This window comes from Melospiza melodia, chromosome 20, assembly GCF_035770615.1.
Source record: "Melospiza melodia melodia isolate bMelMel2 chromosome 20, bMelMel2.pri, whole genome shotgun sequence".
NCBI classification, from domain to species: Eukaryota; Metazoa; Chordata; class Aves; order Passeriformes; family Passerellidae; genus Melospiza; species Melospiza melodia.
In genome coordinates, this window is record NC_086213.1 from 3,612,440 (window position 1) to 3,626,570 (window position 14,131).

The following is a 14,131-nucleotide window of genomic DNA, read 5'->3' on the forward strand; positions in this document are numbered from 1 at the left end:
TGTTGTCTCTGTTTGTTTGAGAGGGCACAAGGTGCCGTGGTTCTGGAAGAGCACTGCTCCTCTTTCCTTTTATTTTTTGGGTAACAAAAAAGGGGTTGAGGGCACTTGATGGGAGCCCTTTATTTTCAGAGGGCTGCCAGAGCTCTTGGGGTGGGTTTGGTGTGTGTGACCAGAACCCAGTGTTGCCAAGGTTGCTGCAGTGGGTTCAGTTCCCCACTGAGATGTGAATTCCTTTTCACCCATCTTGGTGTCTTTGAAAGCTGATGAGCAGCATAAGGGGGAAAACACCACATGGGAACAGGATCACACAGAATATTTGGCTGTACAAATTTGTATTTGATCCATTATTAGTGATTGATCTCATTGATAGGAATGATAAATGGACTGTGGATAAAAAAAAGCTGCAGCAAACTTTGTATTGCAAAGCTGTTCTCAAATTCTGGGGGTTTTGTTTTGGAGAAAATATGGTTTACAAGGGAGTGAGCATGTCCATTTTGGATGTGTTAGCAACTGTTTGTGTAACTTGTTCACTTACTACAAGTGATAGGTGAAGTGAGTGCAATTGATACAGAAAAGATGAGGCAAATGATGGTAAAAGCAAACAAGTGTTTTCAGTAAAATGTTTTCAGTGTTTACTCTGATTTGCTGTAAGTTACTATAAATGCAATGTATAGTATACTGTGTAGTCACTGCCACATAAAAGGCTGAGGAAGTTTCAGATAAGCATGATGTTTAGGGTTTTTAGAAGAAAGCACAGAATGAAATAAATCAGCTGCCTATGAGAAATTGAAAGGGGAGGGTGAAGTTCTCAGTAGGGCTTTTCCACCCAAATGGAATAGACTACACAGACTGTGTGGCTAATGTGTATTCTTAAATGTATTGCTAACTTAAAGATCACATTTTAATTTTTAGGTCCACACTTTAGCTTGGGTTTGATGTATAAAGCATTTGATTTTCAAATTGAATGTGACCACTGAAAATTGTTGGTTTTCCTTTATTATTCTTAAAGATTCCTTGGCATTAGGCTTTCTGGGTTTTTTCCTCCAGACTTCCTAAAATGCTGGTCTTGAGCTTTCTTTTGAATTCTGGTCCTGCTTTTTGAGAAGGCTTTAAAATTTTGCTGGTTTGGGAAAGCTGAAGCAGTAAGTGTAACTGTTCCTGCCAGCAACAAGAGCTGCATTTGCTGGACTGCTCTAAGCTCATTTTAACCTTCAAACTACTCAACTGTGCAACTTGTTTTTATCCTATGCTGAATTCTCTTACCTGGTTTTCCTTTTTTTTTTTTAATATAAATTTATGGCTTTTTTATTCCCATTATGCTTTTGAGTAGCTCAAGGACTTTTTCTCAAGCTCAAGAAAGTACTGAGACTGAACTATAGAGGCCACCTCCCTCCAATCCTGCCCTTCTGCTGTTGAGTAAATGTTCCTGCTGCACTGAAGGAGCCTTTCCTCTTCTCCATGTGTGAAACCTCCTCTGTAAGTACAGCTGGTGGAGTCCTGGATGCACTGAGATGAGGATGTTTGTCTGAAGAACCATCCCTAAAGGTGCTCAGAGCAACAAATCCTCACAAACAGAGCTACTCACTGAGGAATTAATGCATCTTGTGAGCCTTGGCCATGTCAAGAAAAATAATTGCAGTAAAACTGCAGTTAGCCATGGCTTGGAGCACATTCCTTTTTTTTGGTCTGATCCTGCTGGTAAGAGCTTGAAATTCAAGCCAAGGCAAGATGCAGCTCACCAAGTCACAGATCAGATGTAAACACTGCATCCATCTGCCTGCAGGATTTACTGGGTGCCCATTGCTTCTGAAATCTCTGTTCCCGGGTGCCTTTCTGATGTGCCAAAGAAATGGCAGCAGCTGCAGTGTGGTGCTGGTGTGGCTCTGGTTTGGGTTTTCCTTGGAAGCCATAGGGACAGGAATGTCTGGTGAATAAAGCAAATTTCAGGGTGAGGTCTGTGACTAGGTGGGGTGAGGCTTTCCCTCTCTTTATTTTTTTTTTCCTTGACAGTAATTGATTAAAAACCAAATCCTTTTTGTCTACTGAAAAGCCAGACTCTTAAGACTTTCAGGCAAATAGCAAAACCATTTTTGTTCCAAAGGAGATGGAAAAAGGAATTATTTTGAATTGGCTGTGGAGAATTATTTGTGGAGAGTTGATATCCTTTCTGTGCTACTACTGGGCACTTGCACACAGGTATCTTTCACTGTTAAGGTGAAATAATTGTTAAGATATTTATTATTGGGGTTTGGCTGTTTGCAGTTTCACTTCCTGCCACAGGGATTATATAATCCATGTGTAGTTAAGACCATTGAGAATTTCTCTCTCTAGTGTTTTACTAAGAATTAATTTTGTTGAGCACAGCTGTCATTAGTGGCTTCTGCCCACTGTCTGACAAATGCTGTAGCATTTTTTTCAAAAGCTAATAATGTTCCCTTCCACAACCAAAATAGCAGATCAAGGAAGATACCAAGCACCTCCTTAATTTTATTATATGCTAGGGTTTGTCAGTTGTTGTCTCTTGGTTTGGATTTTTTTTTTCTTAATTGGAGTGAGATTTCTTATGAATAATGAAATTAATGTCTTTTGCAGCCAAAATAAACACCATATGGTCAGGGAGAAAGGGACCAGGAAAAGATGAGGAAGGCACAGCAGCAGCTGAAGCTGATAGGAGACAAAATGGACTGAAGGAAGCAAAGGGGCCAGGTGAGAACAGACCAAGTCTTGCCAGTGAGGGTGGGATCCCAGCACTGTGATTAACACCACTGTGAAAAGCACAGGATTTGTGTTTTTCTGGAAATTCCAGTGAGGGTGGAGCCTCTGTGGAGTAACCTGTGTGTACAGTTACACACTGGGCACAGCTCGTTTCTGCTCCTGCAGGTGCTGGCATATTTGAGGGGACTGGGTGGCAGGTGAATGAGATAACACAGAAGCACAGCAGACATCAGTTGGTGTTCTCCTAGTCATTGAAAGCTGGGGTGAAGAGGCTTTGTGCTTGCATTTGAAGATGATGGCAAGAGGTTCACTGTAGGCTGAGTGTTAATTACCATCTTTCTCTTCCAGTTAATGACCAGGGATTCAGTAATGCTAAGTTGTGATGTTATTTATGGATTTTGGGTGCTGTACCACAGGCTGTGCTGGCCCAAGCCATACCTTTGTGGGACTGTCAGCTGTCCCTGCAGGGCATGGTGGAACAGGTAGGACTGCAGAGCACAACACCAGCACCTGGGTTTGTTGGCTCCTGGAGGAGGACCTGCCTTCACTGAAAGGGCTCTTTCACATAAATACCCACAGAACCCCAGGCAGACCTCAGCAGAGATTGAAAGGTGCATCTCCCTGCACAGACATTTGTGTTCCTGCTGCTGTTCAGTGCATCTGTAACCATGACCCCCATCAGCAAGTGCTTGTTTAGCCAACTCCAGAGCCTCAAAGCTGCCTTTGAGCCCTCAAAGCTGCCTTTGAGCTGCCTTGTGCAGGTGTCTGCAGGCTGAGGCTGCAGCTCCAGCGTGCCCAGGGCTCCTCGTGTCACCTGAGTGTCACTGCCTGCTCCCTGTGTCACCTGCAGTGTCACTGCCTGCTGCCTGTGTCACTGCAGTGTCACTGCCTGCTCCCTGTGTCACCTGCAGTGTCACTGCCTGCTGCCTGTGTCACCTGCAGTGTCACTGCCTGCTCCCCGTGTCACCTGCAGTGTCACTGCCTGCTCCCTGTGTCACTGCAGTGTCACTGCCTGCTCCCTCTGTCACCTGAGTGTCACTGCCTGCTCCCCGTGTCACTGCAGTGTCACTGCCTGCTGCCTGTGTCACCTGAGTGTCACTGCCTGCTCCCCGTGTCACCTGCAGTGTCACTGCCTGCTCCGGGAGCACTAGAGGGGGCCCTAGGACAGGGCAGGGAAGGGAGGGGAAAAAATGGCAGGGGGACCAACCCCCACCCCAAATGGATGTTCAAGATCTGTCCTGAAGCTACTGAGACCACAGTGCATTGCTGGGTTTGCCCCCATTGGGCTCTGAGGGCTTTGTGCTGCTGTGCCATATGTCCTTTGCATAATGTATGGTCTGGGTGAAGGCAGAGGGGATGAGAGTCCTCACAGGATTGTGTCCCTGGCCATGGCAACGAAAACCAAGAGCTTGCTTTGTCACCATTAATATTGACACAGGCAGGAAAACAGATCCACCATATACTGGCTTTTCACACAAAATCTGCCCCATGACTGTTTTTCCCTTTTTTTCTCCTCAGTGCCCCCATAAGAAGCCCCCTGGGTGTTTCCATTTCCATCATGAGCAGTGTGTTACACTGGGCTGTCAGGGGAATCTCCTGCCAGTCAGTCTTGTGTGAAATGGCTCCAATAACGTGTTCAGCCTGGTCAGGGGGAATCCTGATTACTTCAGCCCTGGTTCATGGCAGTGGTGTGGGGCTTGTGCCAGCACAGCTAAGCCCAGGAGTCAGTGACAAACATGCAACCTGTGGATCTGAGCAGTGCTTTGAGGTAGTTCTGTTAAGTCAAATTCTAATCAGGGATGAAAATGTGTTTGAGAATGATGGAAGAGAGATGTGGTGTTCAAGCCTGGATAGAATCCTGTGAGGCAGGCTGTGTTATGTGGAGCAGCCCGAGGTGAGATCAGGTCCTGCAGCCATCTGGCAGCTCAGGAAAGGGAGCAGGGACGTGGAGCTGTGGCCACTGACTGCAGAATCAAAAACCAAATCACTTCTACCAAGGGGAAGAGTGAAATCACACTTCTGCCTGCGTGCAAGATTTATCTGCACAATTAAATGGTTGTGTCTGTAGCTGGTGGAAAAACATGCCATTATATAATCCCAGTGGGAGGAACTCTGCAATGTCTCTGAGTGCATTGTCTTACTGAGGGAAGCTGCCTATCTAAAGCCAAGTCAACATATATGGTAAAAAGCAGTTTTTGCTCTCAGATTAGACACAGATATCCCCCTCTCCAGTTTTATTTCTCAGCCTATTTTTTTTCTTTCCCATCTCTTTCAGAGACCTTGCAAACAACAGTGAATTCCAGCATAAATGGAATATAAACAAAGTTCATATATGGTATAAGCATATGAGAACCACACTGGAATGGTATTAATTTAATTTTAGTTGAGTGATTTAATAACTACAAGTGAAAGGCCATGTAACAGGGCAAAGGTATTTCAGAAACAGTGCGTCCTGTGAGAATGCTGAATTATTGCATTTATTATAGATTCCCACAGTTAGCCTCTATATTCACATTCCTCTCATTTTGCTCCTCTGAGGTGGCTGACAGATACAGAGGGCTTTTCACAAGGAATAATATGCAACTGAGTTTTATCTGCAATATGCATTGCATGAACTATGATCTAATATAGCACTGAACACATACTGTTCAGTAATAATTAGTAAAGGATGTTGTATGAGCAGAAAAGCTTCATACTCAGAAGTGTTCTTTGATTCCTTGTAATTTAAGTCACACCAGAGATTTCATTTCCTTAAATTACACCCTAATGTGTATGAACAAGTCACATTTTCTCTTCTAAATGCATGGATATATATAAAATGCAACTCTTTCAGTAAGATTGCAGTGATAATTTTCCCTTTAAGAGATGGCACTAGATGCTCAAAGAATTGCTTAACTTGTTAATTGAGCCACATACACTCACCAAGGAGCTCACCATGCTGTGTGGATGTCAGAAAGCAGTTTGAATATAGAAACTTGTCACTTAGGAATGTGTTGGCTGTAATTTAGATCTCCATTAGGTTTGAGTGGGTTAGGGAAAAAAAAAATTAAACTTTAGAAATCCGTAGTGGAAGTTCTGAGCTTACAACATCAATTTGCAATGCTGTGCCCTCAAGTCAGCAGCACCAGTCCCAACAAATAACTTCTGCCATGGCTCTCCCAACAGACACCCTGCTGGAAGTGCTTCCTACACTTAATAAATAAATGGGCTTTCCTGGGAGCAAAGCAAAGAGCTGAGTGTTCCCTCCCAGCAAGCAGCAGTGGCACAAGGTGATTTTTCAGTTTGGCTTGCTTGGAATGTAATAACAGCCTGGGATTGTGAAGTATTTCTGCAAAGAGAAATGGGAGCATTCCTGCTCTGTGCTGCCATTGCTCTGCAGGCTGAGGAGGCCTTTGGGGGCAGCCAGGAGCAGAGCTGGCAGCTGCTGCTGCAGGGTGATGGGCACACAGTGGGGATCTGCAGGAGCCAGACCAGCCAGGTGCATTTCCTGCTGCATGCCTGCATGCACGGGAGGCTTTGCCCTGCCTCAAAGTGGGTATTGCAGTGACCTGCACAGGGAGCCTCCCACCATGGCACATTTTACCAGGCTGTGCTTTCCCTGGGAAGTTACTCACAGAGCTGTTTTTCTCAGTGTAAGGATCTCAGGGGTTTCTGTGGTCTGGATGACCTGAGATGTGTTAGAAAGTCTCTTTTCCCAGCCTGGCAGTCGAAGAAGGAGTCAGAATTCTTCTGTTCTGGTTGTCAAGGTTGTTTATTTTCTGTTATCTATAGCATTCCTTTCCTGACCTGCTGAGGTCTGTTCAGCAGGTCAGTCTATGGCACACTGCCCACCTTCAGGGCAGCGTTGTCTTTTATACTAAAAACTACATGTACATTATTTACAATAATTTCCCAATATCTATCACCTATGTTAGACATTCTCTGTCTACCTTAAACTAATCCAAAAGTGCCACCATCACCCAGAAGATGGAAGCTAAGAAGAAGGACAAGGTATGCCTAAATCCCTCCATCTTGGCTTCTGAACTCTTATTCTAAAAACTCAAAATTCTACTTTTTTCTCTTGTAACAAACTAACTATCTTTCTACTTAAACTTTCGTGGCTTGTGAATCCTCATACAAGGTTGGTAATTGTTTTTGGAGGAATGTCCTGGGTTCCAACATAAGGAAGATGAGAAAGCAATGCAGGATTGCTGCAAAGCCTGGGTGGGAGTTGTTTGAATGCTGGATGTGCTGCACTGCCCCTCCCTTGGCACAGAGCTGTCCCTGGACGTGCATTGGAGCTGCTGAGAGCCAGAGACTGGGACCTCAACCCCTGGGCAAAACTCAGCTGCTGTCTGCAGGTGTCACCCTCAAACTGGGGAGCTCAGCTTCAGGTAACTGAGAATTCCATCAAAGTCTAAGAGTAAATAGTCTGTGCTTAAATGCACTCCTGCTGCATTTTATTTTTTAGTAAGGTGAGCTTGGTGCAGTGTCAGTGAAAGTCAGCAATGCCCAGAGTGTGGTAATGGCCAGGCTGGGTGTGTGGTCATGTTTCAGTTACAGCTCAGGCACAGACACAGCAGTGCCTCTTATCTGGCGCTATCAGCACATGTGGAAAAGTATCTGGGAAAAATATGAAAATATAGAAATGCTATTTCCAAGTGCAGAGTGTCCCCTGGGAAGAGGGAGAGGAGGAGGACAATGTTTATTCTTAAAGATTCAACAAGGTACCAAAACATAAACAGCTCCTCTTGACTTCAGTGAAGACAGCAAAGGGCAGCCTCAGGTTGTGCCACCCCAGGCCTGTGATGTGTACAGTTTCTTCAGTGACATAAAGTATTTCTACAACTAAATTTTCCATGGAAAATAGCTGCTTTAAAATAAACAGACTTAACTTCCTTAATTCATGCAAACTCAAAAGTTCACAGTTAACCACTGAAAAATGCAAAAGGCCAAGGAAAGGTGGAAATATCTCTGCTGGTAGAAAATTCAGCCCTAATTACTTCTCCCTGAAATGAGAGTGGCTGTGGCATATAGAGGAACTCTGCAGAACAACTTGGAAGTTCTGTTCAGTGACACCTGCCTTCATGTGATCCCTGAGGCAGTGTTTATTAAGAATATAATTTTCTTTAACAGCTTTTCTCCCCATCATCCCCAGTGGCTGATCCTGCTCCAGCAAGGAAATCCTGGTGGCTTTCAGAACAGCAGCAGCAGAACTGGAGAGAGGTTTGGAATAAGATGGACTTGAAGCTGGTTCATCCTTCCTGGGTTCTGTGTCTGGCCTTTGTCAATATTCACTTTCTGCATCTATTTCATGGTAACACCACTGATTTATTGGTTAAATCATAAGTCAAAAGAACTCAATTTTACCTGAGATTTGAGATTTTCAGTTTATCTTCCATTTTCTGTCTCCATCAAATAGAAGCTACTTGTCCAAAACTGTCCCCCCTCCCCTAAATGAATTTGCTGCTAGGTCATTTTTATATGTCATAAATTGTTTATAATTTTATTTTCTAGCCAGTTTAGGATAAAACTCTGGGGTTTTTCATCTTGAGTGATTGAATATGAGTATCCACGAGGAACCACTCCCATAATTAAGTTAAATGAGAGCAACACAAAGTTACTGGGTTTTTGTGATGGTGAATAACTCCAAATAACTCAGAGCTTCCCACGAGCAGAGGTCTGGAGAAGACTAAAAAGTCTCTGCTTATGTAAGAGTAGAACATGCTCAGTTTTTTGGAGAATCCTTAGCTCTGAATGCTGAGAACTTGTCATAGTGCAGTGTAGCAAAACCAAGGCTCTGTTCTAATTAAGACTTACTCGGATTTTTCAGTTTTTCCCATTCCCTGGCTGAAATTTCCTGTGTCTTGTAACCATTTAACAATATGTTACTAACCATCCATTATGTCCTGCTTTATTCTCTTTTAGATGAAAGAACCATGTAAAAAAAAAGAATTCTCCAGCCCCTGTGACTGAATTTGAGCGATAATGTCAATGGAATTAACACATTGCCAGTGTTGAATGGGCTCCTGTGGCTGTATAAACATCAAGGTAACACATTTCCAAAGCAGAAGATGTTACTGCTGTGATACTGTTGTTTTGAGGATATTTCCTCACTGCCAAAACACTGATGTAGATTTAACATTTCGCCTGCTATGATGAGAATGATGCTGGAGTGGGGAGGGTTGATTCTGCTGATTTTATTTTTGCTGAATTCTGGTTTATTTGCTGAAGAAAATTTCTTAGAGTGTTTGGCTAAACATGGAATGAGAGCATAAGTACATTGAGGTGTATTTAAGATGACCTCTGATTGGTAAATGCATTTAAATGAAGAGAGAATTTAGGCTCTCCTAGGGGCCTAATTCCATTTCTGAAGGAGACCTTCTGGAAAAGCTGGGGCAGAATGCTGTCAGAACACCCAGGATCCTTTGGCTTGGGCAGAGTTTGCTCAAGAATAACTGTCTCCCACACTATCTCCATCCATTCACATAATTTTTATTTCTGCAAACAGGAGCAGACTGAGGCTTGAATGCCCTTGGTATGTTGCTGAATAAGATGCAGGCTTCAGTTTTAACTTTGGGTATGGCAAACAAATTGTAAGGCCAGGCTTGTCAGAAAACCTTTTAATGGTGCTAATCCCACTGCAGATCTTTTGGCACTGTCTCACCTAATGCAAGACAGGACTGACTGATGAGGATGTGGCACAGAAGCAGTTTGGGACTCCCTGGGTCACAAAATCAGAGAAGATGGCTGCACTGCAGAAGGCAGAGCTGGTCATGCAGGTAACACTGATGGTTTCCTTTATTCTGATCCTGGTGCAAATTGAACAAGACCTGTGTTTCTGCAGGAATGTTTTAATTTGTCTTCAGGCAAGAAAAAATTCAGGCAAAAGTGCTAAACCAGAACCTGACAGGTTCTGTTCCTAAATAATTGTTGTCATGTGGGTTTTACTTCTCTGCAAGGTTAAAGCCATCTTTAAACAATGAGTTTGGTTTGCTGCATTTCTACTCGTCAGAGACCATAACCCAGGTATGAAGGGTGGGAAGTCAGTCTCAGGGCTGACCTGACTGGACAAAGATGGGCTTATTCCTCTCCAGAATCCATGAGAAATACCCACTGTCTCAAGCAGAGCTGTATCAGTTCTGGAAAAAAGGATTTCAGTTTGCAGAGCTGCATCTGGCACTCTTGAGCATTAGGGCTGAGACAGAGGAGAGGGAGGCATTGTCCATCCCAGTTTGCTGCAAGAACAGCCCTAGGCTGGATTCCTCAAAGGAAAGGACTTCTCAGCACAGGGAATGTTCTGTTTCTGGCCTGCTCTTGTTATCAAGGGATAGAAAAGAAAGCTGTGATGGAAAAAGGAGGAGCTGCCTGTGGCAGGAGTTTGTCAGCACACAGAAAATGACCTGGTGAACCATGACCACTGTGCAGGAGTTCAGTGCACAGGGTAGGCATGGTTGTGTAACCTGAAGTTCTTTTCTCTCCCCTGAGGGCCTTTTGAAGCTCTCTGAAAACCCAGAGAACAGCTCATAAACTCTGTACTTCAGAATTGCAGAGAAAATGCTTCTCTCATTCGTGGATCAGTCTTTGTCAGCTCTAACACAATGGCTGGTGGCTTTAGTGTATCTCCACTGTCACCCAAAGGCACTTTGTGGGAAATGTCACCAGTGGCTCAATAACCTGTCCCCTGCCCCCTCATTCTGCCCTAAGCCCTGGAGTGCAAAGAGTGCTCTCCCAGGGCAGTGCTGTTCCTGTTGCAGCCTCACCTCCCCTGGGAGCCCATAGCTGGCCTGTTGTGAATTATGGTGTGCAGAAACACAGGACATGTGCAGTGCTGTGACCACAGTGAGGCAGTGAGCCAGGTTCCATCCCACTGGGAACAGCCTGGTCATGTGCCAGCACAACATCCATCCTTCCATGTGGCCCCTGGATCCCTTTGAGGATTCACAGGAATAAGAGAGCAGCAGATCCATCAGAGCCTCCTTTGCTGCTCACATGAAGGCAGGATTGCTCTCTGCAATGCCACGGGTGTGTGCACAAAACCATTAAAAGCCTGATACAGGAAGGACTTTGTTCCTCTGCAAACAGGCTGCCCTTGCACAGCCACAGAGCTTTTCCTTGGATAGTCAAATTACTTCTCTCATTTTCATCCCAACTAATGAAGATAATTATATCCCTTTGTTGAATATTAATTCCTCTGTCATCTGTGTGTTTACACCCTGCAGATGTGTTCATTTCTTCCTTGTGAACAGGGCTATCAATCATGGAAGCTTTCCTTCAGCACTTCTAATCTTTTCTGGTGTTCACCTCATCCAGTCTCCCTCCAGTTCCCAGTAGCTTTGATAATGAGGTGATAAGAGTTACATGTGGTTTTGGCAGTTTGTTCTACAGCAGGCTCACAGAAAGAGGCCCTGCCACTTTCCTGCTCAGCTCCATGCTATTTTCACATTTGTATCCTCTGGTTATATTTGTGGTTTTATTTTCAGCAAGGAAATGAAATCACACCTAGTGCAGAAAACCCCAGAATTTACCTCTGTAATGGAACCTCCTTACTATTACCATATCTTTATTGGTGGGGATGGCTGAACTGTTCAAAACAGAAGTTTAAGAGATCTTCTCTTAAGGGAAAATCTGGAACTGGGGTGAATAATTCCAGAATTCAGCAATTCCTCCTTTGGACAGCTTCTTCAGAGTATGGTGCAAAGGGAAGAGAAGGAGTAGTTCCATCTTGGAGAGAAAATACAAGGCAAAAAATGTCAGAAAGACATACTGGGGGACCATGTATGGACTAAAATTTTGCTTTATGTTTCTGGTAATCTAAACCAGCCCTCCCTGGCTGCTGCTGTAACTTGTCCACTCCTGTCATGCAGAGCACAAACCCTCCAGTTCTGGTAGGTTCTCTCTGCACTGTCAGCAGTTATTTGGAAATGAAGGCCCTTGGTGGTGAGTCCAAATCTCCATCTCAGGCAGGCTCAGCTCACCAAGCCTCTGAGCCCAGCAGCAGCTGAAAACTGAAAGCAGTAACTGCAGTATTGAGGGTGGCAGAAACAGTGACCTCATCATTGATAACCATCTGATCTGTGCCCACTGGAATGCTTGCTCCCAAACCTGACTTTGATTTCCTCCTGCACACTCCTCAGCACTTTTCTGAGCAGAATTTATAAATATTTCTGTTGAATTTACATTGCATTGTTTATTTCTATGTTTGGTTGGCAGGCGCAGGTCAGGCTGTGAAGTGGCAGTCATTTAAAAACAGTTTTGCCTCACAAATGCAAAGTTTGTGTTTTTAAGAGTGGCACCTATTAAGTGTATTGATGTTTGCAGGGTTAGAGAGGAGAAGAAATCTAAATCATTTATGCCTAAGGAGATAAAATCCAGTATTTTCAGCCTAATGCACTCATTGCACACCTCTGTTATCCTCCTTCCCAGGAAAGCTTCTCTGTATAACTCTTCTGACAGGACAAAGCCATGTGTCATCCCTTGGATTCTCAAGGAATTGCATCCCATCTATTTAAATCATTCAGGTGTCTGATGTTCTTAACCACTTAGAAGCATTTGTTCCATATAGTAGGGCTAATTTTTAATTTATTTTTCTAAGCACATCTATCCGAAATGATGCTAGGCTTTTATATTCACAGCAGGGAACATTGTGAGGTTTAAATATCCCTTTAATCACTAAGGATGTAATAAAAACAAGAGGAGTTCTTTGAGCTGCAGAGTGTTACCCAGGGAAAAATCTACTCTGGAGCTTACAAATGTGAGCTGAAGAGACAAACTGGGCAATAAAATCCACAACTACGGAGCAAACCCGCTAAAAGTTGGTGTGTAGCTGCCCATCAGCAGCTGAGACTGGAGGGGGAAAAGGCCATTCAGCACCTCTAGAGCCATAAGAGCCAGGCCATAAACACTTCACAATCTGCTGGGGAGGGGGAGGAGCTGGGCTGTGATCTGCCCGCAGTCTGTACCCAGCCCTGCCTGCCACAAAGAGTGAGCAGGAGAAATTTCACCGTGGGAAGAATGAGGGAAAATTCTGGAGAGAGGAGGGAGTGCAAGGAGAGGTGGCAGCTGTGTTTGATTGTGTCAGTTCATGTCCACTCATGGCAGCCTCATCCCAGTGCTGATTTGAGGAATCCATGAAATCTGACAGGTGCTTTTTTCTATTAGTGATGTTGAAGGATTCTTACCCGAGTATTGTTATTATGGACCCAAATATCATTTTTCTGCGAGGTGATGAACAAGTTGGGTGAGAAAAAGTACAGCTCAGATGTTATCCAAGGGCTATCTGCTTAAAATCCATGTGTATTTTCAGCTCTTTGTTACTGACTTCAGACATATATATCAGCTTTCAGAAGCATCTTGCAGCATGTGTTGCATGAATCTTAGTGTTCATTTTATTTTTGGGAGGTCCTGTAAAGCTCAGCTCAGACTCTGCAGGTCAGATGGACATCTTGTGTGTTAGTTCCCTTTGTGGCTGGGAGATGGATGTGCAGTTATATGTTTCCTATGGCTATATAAGTTTTTATAGTTCTTTTTCAAAGAAATTATAACTAATACTATAAAAGGAAAAGAAATACACAGTAATAAAATCCTATTAAAATGAAACGTGATTTATTGTAAGCGCTCTGAATCAAAATCTGCTGTGTATGGTTTAATTGTTCTCTTGTCATGATTTCTGGTAATGATAATTAACTTCCTCTGAAAGTTCTTTAGAGTCAATAGTGATGTTGGAGGAACTGAGCTCTACACAGCTCTGTAGAGCTCACAGCAGTTTTTATTTTTAAATTCCAAACACTTTAAATCTTAACAATTTTAATTTGCTCTTTGAAAGTAGATCCTCTGATAAGGAGGATGTTTATTGATTTCCTGGTTTGATTAGAACCTTACTGTGATGAACAGTTCGTGGAAACTTCCATATGACAAAGGAGGCCTGTCTTTGCCAAACAAAGTAACTTGCACCCTAACTTGCACGATTGAAATCTGGTTTTTTTACCTGTTGGTTTCATGGCTTTACAAATGCCTGATCACCAACAAAAATAATCTTTTGTGGAAACCAAGGTACCATGACAGTGTATCAGCAATCCTGCAAATCCATGAAGTTTAGATAAAACCTTCTGGGTCTGAGCTGCTGCTTTTTTTTCTGGAAACAATCAGCTTTTTAACAGACATTGCTGCAGTGCTGCCTGCTGGGCTTCTGCTCAGCAGAGTCCATTCTGCTCAGGGCTTTTGTCTGGTCTCAATTCATGGTTAAGTAAATTGCCAGCAGTTTTTAAGATCTGCATGATGCTTCTCTTTGCATATGAGTGTGTGCACATGTGTACAAATATAGAAGTGTTTACAGAGGGGTGTTAAGCTGGAGTTCCTCGCTGCCTGTTTTGTCAGGCTGTGGTTGAGAGCAGTGAGTTTGGGCAGGGTGGGAGGGCAGGTGTTGGGGGAAGGATGC

The 14,131-nt window shown here is 43.7% G+C and overlaps 1 protein-coding gene across 1 annotated transcript in view; it reads left to right on the forward strand.

Annotated features, from left to right (window-relative positions):
- Window positions 1-1,502: 1,502 nt before the first annotated feature.
- The window catches only part of LOC134427261 (T-box-containing protein TBX6L), a 30,661-nt gene continuing 18,032 nt past the window's right edge, over window positions 1,503-14,131 (forward strand). Inside the window, exons 1-2 of the mRNA XM_063172950.1 lie at window positions 1,503-8,745; window positions 9,342-9,476. The gene's annotated coding sequence lies outside the window, so the exon portion shown is untranslated. The remainder of the gene's footprint in view (window positions 8,746-9,341; window positions 9,477-14,131) is intronic.